The sequence below is a fragment of the Chiloscyllium plagiosum genome, unplaced genomic scaffold (assembly GCF_037043375.1).
Source record: "Chiloscyllium plagiosum isolate Xiang-an unplaced genomic scaffold, Cpla_swu_hap1 HiC_scaffold_3, whole genome shotgun sequence".
NCBI lineage: Eukaryota > Metazoa > Chordata > Chondrichthyes > Orectolobiformes > Hemiscylliidae > Chiloscyllium > Chiloscyllium plagiosum.
In genome coordinates this window covers 129,054,814-129,068,984 of record NW_028270141.1, presented here as the reverse complement: position 1 = coordinate 129,068,984, position 14,171 = coordinate 129,054,814, and the positions used below count along the sequence as shown (strand labels likewise).

General features: G+C 44.8%; 2 protein-coding genes across 2 annotated transcripts in view; one reads left to right on the top strand and one right to left on the bottom strand.

The window, feature by feature from the left end:
* The window catches only part of LOC148151344 (uncharacterized), a 138,039-nt gene that overhangs the window by 87,355 nt on the left and 36,513 nt on the right, over positions 1-14,171 (top strand). The window lies entirely within an intron of this gene.
* Positions 1-14,171, bottom strand: part of LOC148151345 (uncharacterized) — a 101,170-nt gene that overhangs the window by 65,924 nt on the left and 21,075 nt on the right. The window lies entirely within an intron of this gene.

Sequence of the window (14,171 nt, the reverse complement as noted above, 5' to 3'; positions counted from 1 at the left end):
TTTCTCCACTGTGCCTTGGCAGCAGCTGCCCCAAGCTTTAGTGTGTCCCTCAGCACATAGTCCTGGACCTTGGAATGTGCCAGTCTGCAACACTCGGTCTTACAGAACAAGGAGTTGACCCTGACTAACAAGTTTCAGGCAGACCGAACGGCTTCTTTCACTGAGTTGATGGTTCTCCAGGTACAGTCAATGTCTATCTCGGTTTGTGTCCCGGGGAGCAGACCATAGCACAGAGCTCTGTGTCAGAGCTGCTCGGGACGAACCTTGACACAGCCACTGCATCTTTCTCCAGCCTTCCTTTGTAAAAGGCACATTCCAGAAGATGTGTGACAGTCTCTACCCCTACCCACCCCACTTCGAGAGCAGTGTGCAGTTCCACAGACCAACAGGGCGTACATGAAGGATCTCACAGGTAGTGTTCTTCTCATCACCAGTCAAGCAATGTCTTGAAGCTTGTTGGAAAATTTTGGTTGGAGTGACTTTGACAGTCTGCTCAGGGAACCACGTGACAGGATTTACCTTCTCCTATTCCCTCGGTCTCGAGATCACAATGTATTCTCGACTTTTGAGGTCAAAGGTGTTTCTCTTTGCAAATGTCTCCATGAAGGACAGGTAATACGGAATGGTCCAAATACTTGGAACATTCCATGGTAGCCAGGCCAGTCCCATCCTTCACAATACCAGGGACAGGTAGAACCTCAGTACATAGTGATACTTGGTGTTTGTGTATCAAGGGTCTATGCACAGCTTGATGCAGCCACATGCAAAGATGACCATCAGGATGAGGGTGACATGGGGTACATTTCCCCCCTCCCTTTTATCCAGGGTTTTGTACATGGAGACGCTGCAGACACAGTCCATCTTGGGTCTCCAGATGGAGAGGAAAGTGGCTTGGGTAATTGCAATAGAGCAGGTTCTGGGAATGAGCCAGACCCACACCATGTCCAGCAGAGAGAGTGCCTCACACCTATTGACCAGGGTTTTACCTTATGACAATGGAGAGGGAGGGGTGCTCCCAAAAGCCCAGTTTCTGTGTCACCTTGGCAAAGTGATTTACCCAAGATTTTGTGCACACCCCAGTCCCTCCAAATCATATTCCCAGCACCTTCAGGTAATCAGTCCTGACGGTGAAGGGAATGAAGGATTGGTCGGATAGCACTTTCCAAAGAACACGGTCTTGCTCTTGCCTCGATTTACCTTGGCCCCTGAGGCCAGTTCAAACTGATCGCAGATGCTCATGAGCCTACACACTGACCGTAACACCATAAGACATAGGAGCAGAAATTAGACCATTCAGCCTATCGAGTCTATTCCACCATTCAATAATGTCTGATATGTTTTTCAACCCCATTCTCCCACTTTCTCCCCGTAATCCTTGATCCTTGAGAACCTATTGATCTCAGTCTTAATTATAATTAATGAGTTAGCCTCCACAGCCTTTTGTGACAGTAAATTCCATAGATTCACCACTCTGCTGAAGACATTTCTCCTCATCTCTGTTCTAAAACAAATTCCCTTTACTCTGAGGCTATGTCCTTGGGTCCTCATCACTCCTACCAACGGAAACATCTTCCCAACATCTACTCTGTCCAGGCCAGTCAGTATTCTGTCTGTTTCAATTCGATCCCCTATCGTCCTTCTAAACTCCATTGAATCTAAACCCAGAGTCCTCACACGTTCCTCATATGTTCAGCTTTTCATTCCTAGAACTATACTCATGAACCTCTTCTCAGCATGCTCCAGGGCCAGTACATCCTGCGTGAGATATGGGGCCCAAAATTGCACACAATGCTCCAAATGTGGTCTAACCAGGCCTTATAGAGCTTCAGAAATACTCAGAAATCCTCTCGAAATAAATGCCTTCACTGCATTTGCCTTCCTAAGTACTAACTCGACCTGTAAGTTTACTTTGAAAGAATCCTGGACTAGAACACCGAAGTCTCTTTGTACTTCAGACTTTGGCATTTTCTACTCATTTAGAAAATAGACCATGCTTGTATTCTTGCAACCAAAGTGCATGACCTCACACTTTGGAGGGAGAGAGGGCAGCGCTGCCTGACTTCAGGTCTGTTCAGGAAGCTTTCCAATTCCCACCCGTTGATTCAGACTGCACTAACGATGTTGGTATAAAGCAGTCAGATCCAAATGTGGATTCCCTCCGCAAAGCCTATTTTGAAGAGTATTTGTGTGACATCCTGTCAAAGGCCTTCTCCTGGTCCATGCTGATGAGACAAGCATCCGCCCCCACAGCCCTGCAAATAGGCAATCGTCTCCCTGTGGAGTGAGAGACTCTCAGAGATGGTCCTGACCACGACGCACAGATTTGTTTGGGTGAATGACTGATTCCAGAGCAGGCCTGACCTGGTTAGACAGGACCTTAGACAGGATTTTGTAGTCTGCATTCAGCGATGATATCAATCGCCAATTTCTAATCTCCTCCTTCTGCTTGTAGATGAGGGTGACAATACCTTTCCTCATGGATTTGCACATGCTACCTGATAGAAACATGCTGTCTTCTACCTCCAGCAGTCCTGGCCAATCCAATCCCACAGAGCCAAATACAACGGCAGTAAGCCACTGTTTCTGGGCGTGTTTTATTCTTCTCTAAAGGACTCGAGGGCCTTGGTCAGCTCATCAAGGGATAGCACGCGGGAGAGGCTGGACCAGCCACTGTCGTCTAAGACCTCCGTGATAGAAGACAGGAGCTGGGAGGCCGTTCTGTCTGGGAGCTTCCTGTCATCCCGACTGGCATTTGCTGAGGTTCAGGAAGTTAGAGTGAGATGATGTTACCGAGCCATCTTCTTCATTCAGGCTGCTGTGCATATTCTGGAAGGAGAACGCGGGCATGTCTCATCCTACTCCATGGTGGATTGGAAGTTATCTTGGAGACCTCAGAGGCAAAGAGTGAGACTTGCTGACTCTTCACCTCCTGGAGATTCTCCGTCACATCGACCCCCATCGTCTGTAGCAGGTGTAGGTTCTGCATGGTCTTTTGGAGTTTGGACAGTTTTCTATCCCTCTCTCTTGCCTTCTGAACACCTTTGAGGATAAAGAACCTCTTGTTGTTTCCATTGACTGTTTCTCACCAATCCAATGGACACACAAGGACAGGCTTCATGATTCTCCAACTATGAAATCCCTTTTCAGCTCTTCAATGTTTTTTGGGGTCAACAGTTTCACATTCAGCTTCCACTTAACCTTGCTAGCCTGCTGGTCGGCCAGCAGGAGGCAGTGGTCTGAAGGGAAAAGAACACCAGTGTGAGGGATCTGACTGAGAACATGTGGATGATAACAGGAAATCTACCCTTGAGTGATGATGAGGTGCCGGTGTTGGACTGGGGTGGACAAGTTCAGAAGACACATGACACCAGGTTATAGTCCAAAAAGGCTTAGTTGAAATCACAAGCTTCAGGAGCGCTGCCCCTTCGTCAGGTGAAGCAAAGGAAGCACACAGGCATAGATTTGATAACCAGAGAGATCAAAAGATCATACAAATGGTGAGAAAGCGATGACCTCTAACACTCTTGATCAGCTGCAGAGACCTATTATTCAGCTGGTCTACATGCCACTCAAGCTCCACAATGCAAGTCAACTCACCGATTGAGACAGAGGTGGATTTCAGAGATACATTGTTGAATAGTGGAATAATATTGACTCCGATGGATAGAAAATGTTGGATCACAGTTGATTTGTCACTGTTGTACATCTCTACTGGGGAGGTGTGGATAGTGAGGTGGGTTACCAGACGATGCAGGAGGATGTGTATAGGCTGAAGACACGGGATGTCGGTATTGCTTGCTTGAAAAAGTTTAAAATGTAGTTCAGTGATCTGATCTATAATCAGTGTTCTGATCACCTCAGCAGCTGTTCAGGAATAGAGTTTTACTGCACATTCTCAAGTCACAAACATGGAAGATAGCAGCAGCAGGAGGCTATTCGGCCCTTTGAGCCTCCTCCACCACTCATCACAATCATGGCTGATCATTCAACTCAATAGCTCATTCCTGCCTTCTTCCAATAACCTTTGATGCCATTCATTCCAAGTGCTATATCTAGCTGCCTCTTGAATACATTCAATATTTTGGCATCAACTACTTCCTGTGGCAATGAATTCCACAGGCTGCCCACTCTTTGGGTGAAGAAATACCTCCTCATCCCCATCCTAAATGGTCCACCCAAATCCTCAGACGGCGATCCCTGGTACTAGATACACACACACACCATTGGGAATATCCTCCCTACATCCACCCTGTCTTGTCCTGATAGAATTTTATAAGTCTCTATGAGAGCACCCCTCACTCATCTGAACTCCAGCGAAAACAACCCTAACCTAGACAATCTCTCTTCATATGTCAGACCCGCCAACCCTGGAATCAGCCTGGTTAACCTTCGCTGCACTCCCTGGAGAGCAAGAGCATCCTTCCTTAGGAAAGGAGACCAAAACTGCACATAATATTCTAGGTGTGGCCTCACCAAGCCCTGTACAACTGCCAGAACACATCCCTGCTCCTGTACTCAAAATCTCTTGCAATGAAGGCCAACATACCATTTGCCTTGTCAGGGTTTGTTTGATGATGATGATTCTTTACAGAATTAATTGTTCAACTATTCGGAGGGCAGCAGATAATCTCAGCAAAATGCTGAGGCTGCATTTCCATCATCTCTCACAGATGGAAGGATGACAATCAATCAACCAGTTTGCGGATCATGTTTGTTTCCAAGTCCTGTGTGCTTACCTTCACCAACTGGACATTTTCAAAAAACTCAATCAAGTTTGCGAGACATGATTCTCCACACACAAAGCCATGTTGACTATCCTGAATCAGTCCTTGCCTTTCTAAATAGATGCACACCCTGTCCCTCAGGATTCCCTCCAACAACTTGCCCACCACCGACGTCAGGCTCACCTGTCTACAGTTCCCTGGCTTGTCTTTACCGCCCTTCTTAAACAGTGGCACCACGTTTGCCAACCTCCAGTCTTCCGGCACCTCACCTGTGACTATCGATGATACAAAGAGGCCCAGCAATCACTTCTCTAGCTTGCCACGGAGTTCTCGGGTACACCTGATCAGGTCCTGGGGATTTATCCACTTTTAACCGTTTCAAGACATCCAGCTCTTCCTCCTCTGTAATATGGACATTTCGCAAGATGTCACCACCTATTTCCCTACAGTCTATATCTTCCATATCCTTTTCCACAGTTAATACTGATGCAAAGTATTCATTTAGTATCTCCCCCATTTTCTGTGGCTCCACACAGAGGCCGCCTTGCCGATCTTTGAGGGGCCCTATTCTCTCCCTAGTTACCCTTTTGTCCTTTATATATTTGTAAAAACCCTTTGGATTCTCCTTAATTTTTTTTTGCCAAAGCTATCTCATGTCCCCGTTTTGCCCTCCAGATTTCCCTCTTAAGTATACTCCTACTTTCTTTATACTCTAAGGGTTCACTCGATCTATCCTGTCTATACCTGATATATGCTTCCTTCCTTTTCTTAACCAAACCCTCAATTTCTTTCATCATCCAAAATTCCCTATACCTACCAACCTTCCCTTTCATCCTGACAGGAATATACTTTCTCTGGATTCTTGTTATCTATTTCTGAAGGCTTCCTATTTTCCAGCTGTCCCTTTACCTGCGAACATCTGCCTCCAATCAGCTTTCGAAAGTTCTTGCCTAATACCGTCAAAATTGACCTTTCTCCAATTTAGAACTTCAACTTTTAGATCTGGTCTATCCTTTTCCATCACTATTTTAAAACGAATAGAATTAAGGTTGCTGGCCCCAAAGTGCCTCCCCACTGACACCTGCCCTACCTTATTTCCAAAGAGTAGGTCAACTTTTGCACCTTCTCTAGTAGGTACATCCACATACTGAATCAGAACATTGTCTTGTACACACTTAAGAAATTTCTCTCCATCGAAACCTTTAACACTATGGCAGTCTCAGTCGATGTTTGGACTGATTCGGGATAGTCAACATGGCTTTGTGCGTGGGAAATCATGTCTCACAAACTTAACTGAGTTTTTTGAAGAAGTAACAAAGAAGATTGATGAGAGCAGAGCAGTAGATGTGATCTATATGGACTTCAGTAAGGTGTTCGACAAGGTTCCCCATGGGAGACTGATTAGCAAGGTTAGATCTCATGGAATACAGGGAGAACTAGCCATTTGGACACTGAACTGGCTCAAAGGTAGAAGACAGAGGGTGATGGTGGAGGGTTGTTTTTCAGACTGGAGGCCTGTGACCAAGAGTACCACAAGGATCGGTGCTGGGTCCTCTACTTTATTGTCATTTACATAAATAATTTGGATGTGAGCATAAGAGGTACAGTTAGTAAGTTTGCAGATGACACCAAAATTGGAGGTGTAGTGGACAGCGAAGAGGGTTACCTCAGATTACAACAGGATGTGGATCAGATGGGCCAATGGACTGAGAAGTGGCAGATGGAGTTTAATTCAGATAAATGCGAGATGCTGCATTTTGGGAAAGCAAATCTTAGCAGGACTTATACACTTAATGATAAGGTCCTAGGGAGTGTTACTGAACAAAGAGACCTTGGATGCTGGTTCATAGCTCCTTGAAAGTGGAGTCACAGGTAGATAGGATAGTGAAAAAGGCGTTTGGTATGCTTTCCTTTATTGGTCAGAGTATTGAGTACAGGAGTTGGGAGGTCATGTTGCAGCTGTACAGGACATTGGTTAGGCCACTGTTGGAATATTGTGAGCAATTCTGGTCTCCTTCCTATCGGAAAGATGTTGTGCAACTTGAAAGGGTTCAGAAAAGATTGACAAGGATATTGCCAGGGTTGGAGGATCTGAGCTACAGGGAGAGGCTGAACAGGCTGGGGCTGTTTTCCCCCAGAACGTCGGAGGCTGAGAGGTGACCCTATAGAGGTTTACAAAATTGAGGGGCATGGATAGGGTAAATAGGCAAAGTCTTTTCCCTGGGGTCAGGTAGTCCAGAACTAGAGGGTATAGGTTTAGGGTGAGAGGGGAAAGATATAAAAGAGACCTAAGGGGCAACTTTTTCACGCAGAGGGTGGTACGTGTATGGAATGAGCTGCCAGAGGATGTGGTGGAGGCTGGTACAATTGCAACATTTAACAGACATTTGGATGGGTATATGAATAGGAAGGGTTTGGAGGGATATGGGCCAGGTGCTGGCAAGTGGGACTAGTTTGGGTTGGGATATCTGGTCAGCATGGACGGGTTGGACCGAAGGGTCCGTTTCCATGCTGGATGATTCTATAACTGGTGAACAAGGACACCCAGGTCCAACTGCACACTCCCCTCTCCCAATTTACAGCTATTCCGGTTGTAAACTGCCTGCTTGTTTTTGCTTCCAAAGGGAATTACCTCACATTTATCCAAATTATACTGCATCTGCAAATTGATTTGTCCACGCACCCAACTTGTCCAGATCTCTGCATCTTCATCACAGTTCATTCTCCCACCCAACTTGCTGTCATCTGCAAACTTTGAGATGTTATATTTTGTTCCCTCATCCAAATCAGTAATATATATTGTGAATAGTTGAGGTCTTAGCACTGATCCCTGTGGCACTCCATTAGTTCGTGTCTGCCAATTTGAAAAGGACCCATTAATTCCTACTCTGTTTCCTCTCTGCCAACCAGTTTTCTATCCATCTCAATACACTTCCCCCAATCTATGCGCTTTAATCTTGCACAATAATCTCTTATGCAGGACGTTGTCAAACACTTTCAGAAAGTCCAAATATGCCACATTGTCTGGATCCCCCTTGTCAACTCTACTAGTTACATCACAAAATTCCAACTGATTTCTCAAGCACGATTTCTCCTTCATAAATCCATGAAGACTTTGTCTGATCCTGCCACTGCTTTCTAAATGCTACTCTACAAAGTCCTTAATAACGGATTCGAGAATTTTCCCCACCACCGATGTCAGGCTTATTGGTGTATAATTCCATGGTTTTTCTCTATCTCCCCTTTTGAATATTGGAGTAACATTACCTAACCACCAATCTGCATGGACTGTGCTAGAGTCTCTGGAATCCTGGAAGATGACCACCAATGCATCCACTATTTCTAGAGCCACTTTTCTGGGATGTAGATTATCAGGCCCTGGTTATTTATCCACCTTCAATTCCCTCAATTTTCCCAGCATCATTTCTCTACTAATATTGATCTCCCTCAGTTCTTCCCTCTCACTAAATCTTGCATTCTCTGACATTTCTGGTATCTGACTTGTGTTCCCTTTTGTGAAGGCAGAACCAAAGTATTTACGCAATGATTCCAGTCTCATTACACAGTAACCAGTCTAAGTTGGCCTGCTCTCTAGTTGATTCCTCCACATATTGGTCAAGAAAACCATCCCATATACATGCCAGGAATTTCTCCTCTATGGCATTGTGGCTAATTTGATTTGCCCAACCTATGTGCTGATTAAGTTGCTGGAAGCAGCTGGTTTTAAAGATATTGCAAATAAAAATGGGAGCTTCCTCACAGTTCAAAGGACACAATAGACTGTCAAGGCCTGTAAATGTGCAAGACAGGCCAAGGGAATTTTTAGTTTTCTTCGGAGCCTTTGTGAAGGTCGTGAGTAAATAGTTGTACCCAACAGGAACTGACAAGGGAAGGCGAGGTGAAGCTACAGGAGTTGTATCATGAAAAATTCATGAAGTCATAAATATTCAGTTCAGAGCAAGATTGATCACAGAAGTAGTTCCAGGGAAGCAACAAATTCCAAGGGGAATGTTTTTGTTTGAATTTGAAATACTTTGAGAAATGAAATAGAGGCAGTCATCAAGATGTACAATTCAGAAACAGACCCTTCAGTCCAACTCATCCATGTTGACTTAATATCTGAAATTAATCTAATCCACTTGCCAGCATTTGGCCCATATCCCTCTAAACCCTTCCTATTCATATACCCATCCAGATGCCTTTTGAATGTTGCAACTGTATCAGCTTCCTCTTAATTCCATACACACACCATGCTGTGCATGGAAAAGTTGCTTCTTGGGTCCCTTTTAAACATTTTCCCTCTCACCTTAAACCTATGCACTCTAGTTTTGGACTCCACTCCGCTCACTATTCAGCCTATCCATGTGCTTCATGATTTTGTAAACGTCTAAAAGGTTCCCTCACCGGGCGACCCAGCCTCCGATGCTCCCGGGAAAATAGCCGCAGCATGTTCAGCCTCTCCCCATCACTCAAACCTTCAACCCTGGCAACATCCATGTAAATCTAGCTGAACCATTTCAAGTTTCACAACATCATTCCTATAGCGGGGAGACCAGATTTTAAGGCAATATTCCAAAAGTGGCCTAATAAATATCCTGTACAGATGCAACAGGATTTCCCAACTCCAATGCTCAATGCACTGAACAATAAAGGCAAGCGTACCAAATGCCTTGTTGACTACCATGTCTACTTGCAACTCCACTTACAAGGAAAAATGAACCTGCACTCCAACGCCTCTTTGTTTGGCAAGTTACCCAAAGAGGAGAAAGTGAGGACTGCAGATGCTGGAGATCAGAGCTGAAAATGTGTTGCTGGAAAAGCGCAGCAGGTCAGGCAGCATCCAAGGAACAGGAGAATCGACGTTTCGGGCATAAGCCCTTCTTCAGGAGTTACCCAAAGACCTTACCATTAAGGTATAGGAGTTCTGCCTTGATTTGTACTAACAAAATGCAGCACCTCAATGTTCTCTAAATTAAACTCGATCTGCCACTTCTCAGCCCATCAATTGAAGATTCCATTTTACCCTGAAGTAACCTTTGCTGTCCACTACACCACCAATTTTGGTGTCATTTGCAAACCTACTAAACATACCTCCTATATTCACATTCAAATCATTTATAAAAGGCAGTGGGCAGAGCACCAATCCCTACGGCAAACCGGTGGTCCCAGGCTTCCTTCTGCAAAGCCACCCTCTACTATCACCTTCTGTCTCCAACCTTCGAGTCAGTCAAGTGTCCAAATTGCTAGTTCTCCCTGTATTCTATGCGATCTTATCTTGCTAACCAGTCTATGATAGGGAACTGTTGTCAAATGCCTCACTGAAGTCCAGAAAGACCACATCCATCACTCTGCCTTTATCAATCCTCATCACTCAAATCATGTTAGTGAGACACAATGTGCCACGCGCACAAACTCTCCCTAATCAGTCCTTACTTTTCCAAACAGGTTTAAATCCTGTCCCTCAGAATCCCCTCCAAGATTCTGCCCACCACTGATGTCAGGCCCATCCCTCTGTAGATCCCGACCTTTTCCTTTCCACTTTTCTTCAATGTCAAAAGAAAGTGAATAAATTTTCTTCCTCCATCTTTTGTTCTGACAGTTGCATGCACGTGGCCATAATTTCCCCAATTTGCTTTCCTGACTTTCTTAATATCATTACAACACATTCTCATTCCAAGTATATAATGTACATTGGGACACGATAGACACAGCAGCACAATTCAACCATTCTGCCCACTGAACCTACTCTGCCATTCCGTCATGGCTGATAGTTTCTCAACCCTAATTCTCCTGCTTTCTCTCCTTAGCCCCTAATCCCTGTAAACAGGTACAAATAGAATTAAGATTGTAGCTATACTGTTCGCCAGAAACAGTAACTAATGGAGAGAGTTTGTGACAGGGCAATGCTGACCCAGTGAGAGTCTGTACCACAGTGATAGGCAGCACACCAGTGAAAAGCTGTGTCAGGAGCAGGATGTCAGTGGGAGTAGTTTTGAAGGGGAGGATCACTCAGCCCTGTAATCCCAGGGGAGGAAAGAAGGATACAAACAGGATCTTTGTGAGATATTCCAGTCACTGGGCAGTCAGCATCCACACTGACCTAATCTACTACTCAGTGAGTAAATGATGGTCTGTCCATGGTCAAACAGCAGAATAGGTCATGAAATCATTGAATCCTCACATTGTGAAAACAGGCCATTCAGCCCAACTAGTCAACAACTAGCTATGAAGAACACCTCACCCAAACCCAGTCACCTACCCTATCCCTGCATTGACCATGACCAATCCCCCTAACCTGCATATCTTTGGACAGTGGGAGGAAACCTTAGCACTTGGTGTGAACTCATACAGGCACAGAAAGACCATGCAAACTCCACACAGACAGTCGCCTGAGGATGGAATTGAACGCGGGTCCCTGGTGTTGTAAGGCAGCTGTATTAACCACTGTGTAACTCAGCTCAATGGAATCCCCTCAGCCCCAACTCTGGATAGACCCTTAATTCCACATACTTGTTTCATTAAATTCAAACTTTATCATCTGTCATGGTGGCATTCACAAAGTTGTCAAGATGTACAGAACAGTCCAACTCATCCATGCCGACCAGATATCCCAACCCAATCTAGTCCCACCTGCCAGCATCAAGCCAATATCTCTCCAAACCCTTCTTATTCATATACCCATCCAGATGCCTTTTAAATGTTGCAATTGTACGAGCCTCCATCACTTCCTCTGGCAGCTTATTCCATACACATACCACCCGCTGCATAAAAAAGTTGCCCCTTAGATCTCTTTTATATCATTCCCCTCTCACCCTAAACATATGCCCTCTAGTTCTGGACTCCCCACCCCAGGGGGAAGACTTTGTCTATTTATCCTATCCTTGCCCCTAATGATTTTATAAACTTCTATACGGTCACCCCTCAGCCTCCGATGCTCCAGAGAAGGAGATTTAAGAAGTTCTGGGATTGACATAATAATGAACCGAAACCTGCAACCCATTCTAAAAGATGAAAGACTTGATAGCAATCTAGGTTTGTTCAATATATCATTTGCAGGACACTAAGCTGTTGCTATAAGCTCGGTGTCTAATGATCCTGCTCCACAGCTAGCTGATGAAGGAGCAGCGCTCCGAGAGCTAGTGCTTTCAAAAAAACCTGCTGGACTATAACCTGGTGTTGTGTGATTTTTAACTTTTATTATGTGATTCATCACATTTCACATTCAGGATCAAGAGGAGAACCTGTGGCCTGATGGGCCACCTGAAATAATGAATTTACGTTGAACATAGAACGTTACAGCGCAGTAGAGGCCCTTCGGCCCTTGATGTTGCGCCAACCTGTGGAACTAATCTGAAGCCCATCTAACCTACACTATTCCATTCTTGTCCACATGCCTATCCAATGACCATTTAAATGCCGTTAAAGTTGGCGAGTCTAATACTGTTGCGGGCAATCTTATGCACGCCCCTACTATTCTCCGTAAAGAAACTACCTCTGAGATCTGTCCTATGTCTATCACAACTCAATTTAAAGTTACGCCCCCTCATGCTAGCCACCACCATCTGAGGAAAAAGGCTCTCACTGTCTAACCTATCTAACCCACTGATTATCTTACATGTCTCTATTAAGTCACCTCTCAACTTTCTTCTCCCTAACAAAAACAGCCAAGTCCCTCAGCCTTTCCTCGTAAGGCCTTCCTTCCATACCAGGCAACATTTTCCTAAGTACCCTCTGAACCCTTTCCAAAGCTTCCACATCCTTCCTATAATGCGGTGACCAGAACTGTGCGCAATACTCCAAATGTGGCTGCACCAGAGTTTTGTACAGCTCAGCTTGATCTCATATTTCTGAAATTCAATCCCTCTACCAAGAAAAGCTAACACACCATATGCCTTCTTAACAACCCGCTCAACCTGGGAGGTAACTTTCAAGGATTGATGCACCTGGACACGGATCTCTGTGATCACATACACTACCAAGAATCTTACCATTAGCCCAGCGCTCTGCATTTCTGTTCCTCCTTCCAAAGTGAATAACCTCACACTTTTCCACATTAAACTCCATTTGCCACCTCTCAGCCCAGCTCTGCAGCTTATCTATGTCTCTCTGTAACCTACAACAACCTTCGTCACGATCCACAATGCCACCAACCTCAGTGTCACCTGCAAATTTACTAACTCATCCTTTTATGCTCTCATTTAGGTCATTTATATAAATGACAAACAGTGGACCCAAAACGGATTCTTGCGGTACCCCACTAGAAACTGAATTCTAGGATGCAAAGTTTCCATCAACCACCACCTTCTGTCTTCTTTCAGCGAACCAATTTCTGATCCAAACTGCTAAATCAACCTCAATCCCATGCCTCTCCTTTTTGTGCAATAGCCTACTGTGGGGAACCTTATCAAATGCCTTACTGAAATCCATGTAAACATCAAACTGCTTTATCCTCATCCCAGTGTTTGGTCACCTTCTCAAAAAACTCAATAAAGGTTTGTGAGGCATGACCCACCCTTCACAAAACTGCCTTGACTATCCCTAATCAATTCTTCCTTTTCTAGATGATTCTAAATCCTATCGCTTATAACCCTTTCCAACACTTTACCCACAACCGAAGTAAGGCTCACAGGTCTATAATTTCCAGGGTCGTCTCTCCTCCCCTCCTTGAACAAGGGAACATTTGTTCTCCTCCAGTCTTCTGGCACTATTCCTGTAAACAATGACAACATAAAGATCAAAGCCAAAGGCTCAGCAATCTCCTCCCTGGCTTCCCAGAAAATCCTTGGATAAACCCATTCGGCCCAGGGGACTTACCTTTTTTTTTACACTTTCCAGAATTGCTAATGCCTCTTCCTTATGCATCTCAATCCCATCTAGTCTAGTAGTCTGCATCTCAGTTATCTCCACGACAGGATTGTCTTTTTGGATAATAATAAACTTACCATGGAGTTACAAAAGATGGACAATGATTAAAGCATGCTAGGAAATAGAACCCAGTCATGACTAAAGTGATTGTGCTAATCCATATGCTGCAGAATTCAGAGAGGCTGCAGCTGCCTACAGATGGTTTGCAAACAAACTTGACAGCTGCAGACCCTGCAATACACACCCGAAGTTGCACTTGATTGGGACGATGGAATGTTGCCTTTAGGACCATCTGTAGCAACGAATCATTTGCTAGACACAGAGGCACCTAGCACCCTTATTGGAGAAGGTTACATGTACCCAGCACCTACCATAATGGACACCCAATGTGCCAGCACCTGGTTGGGTCTGATTGATCAGGGCAATTGAACCTGACCGATCCATTGACAGATCCTCAAGACCCTCCCAAAACGGCACAAAGACCTGGAAGGATAAGAATCACCACAAACCCCCTTCAGGGCATTAACTCAAGAATAACCACCGAAAGAGAAAACACCACTAAGACCATCGGAAGAAACAACG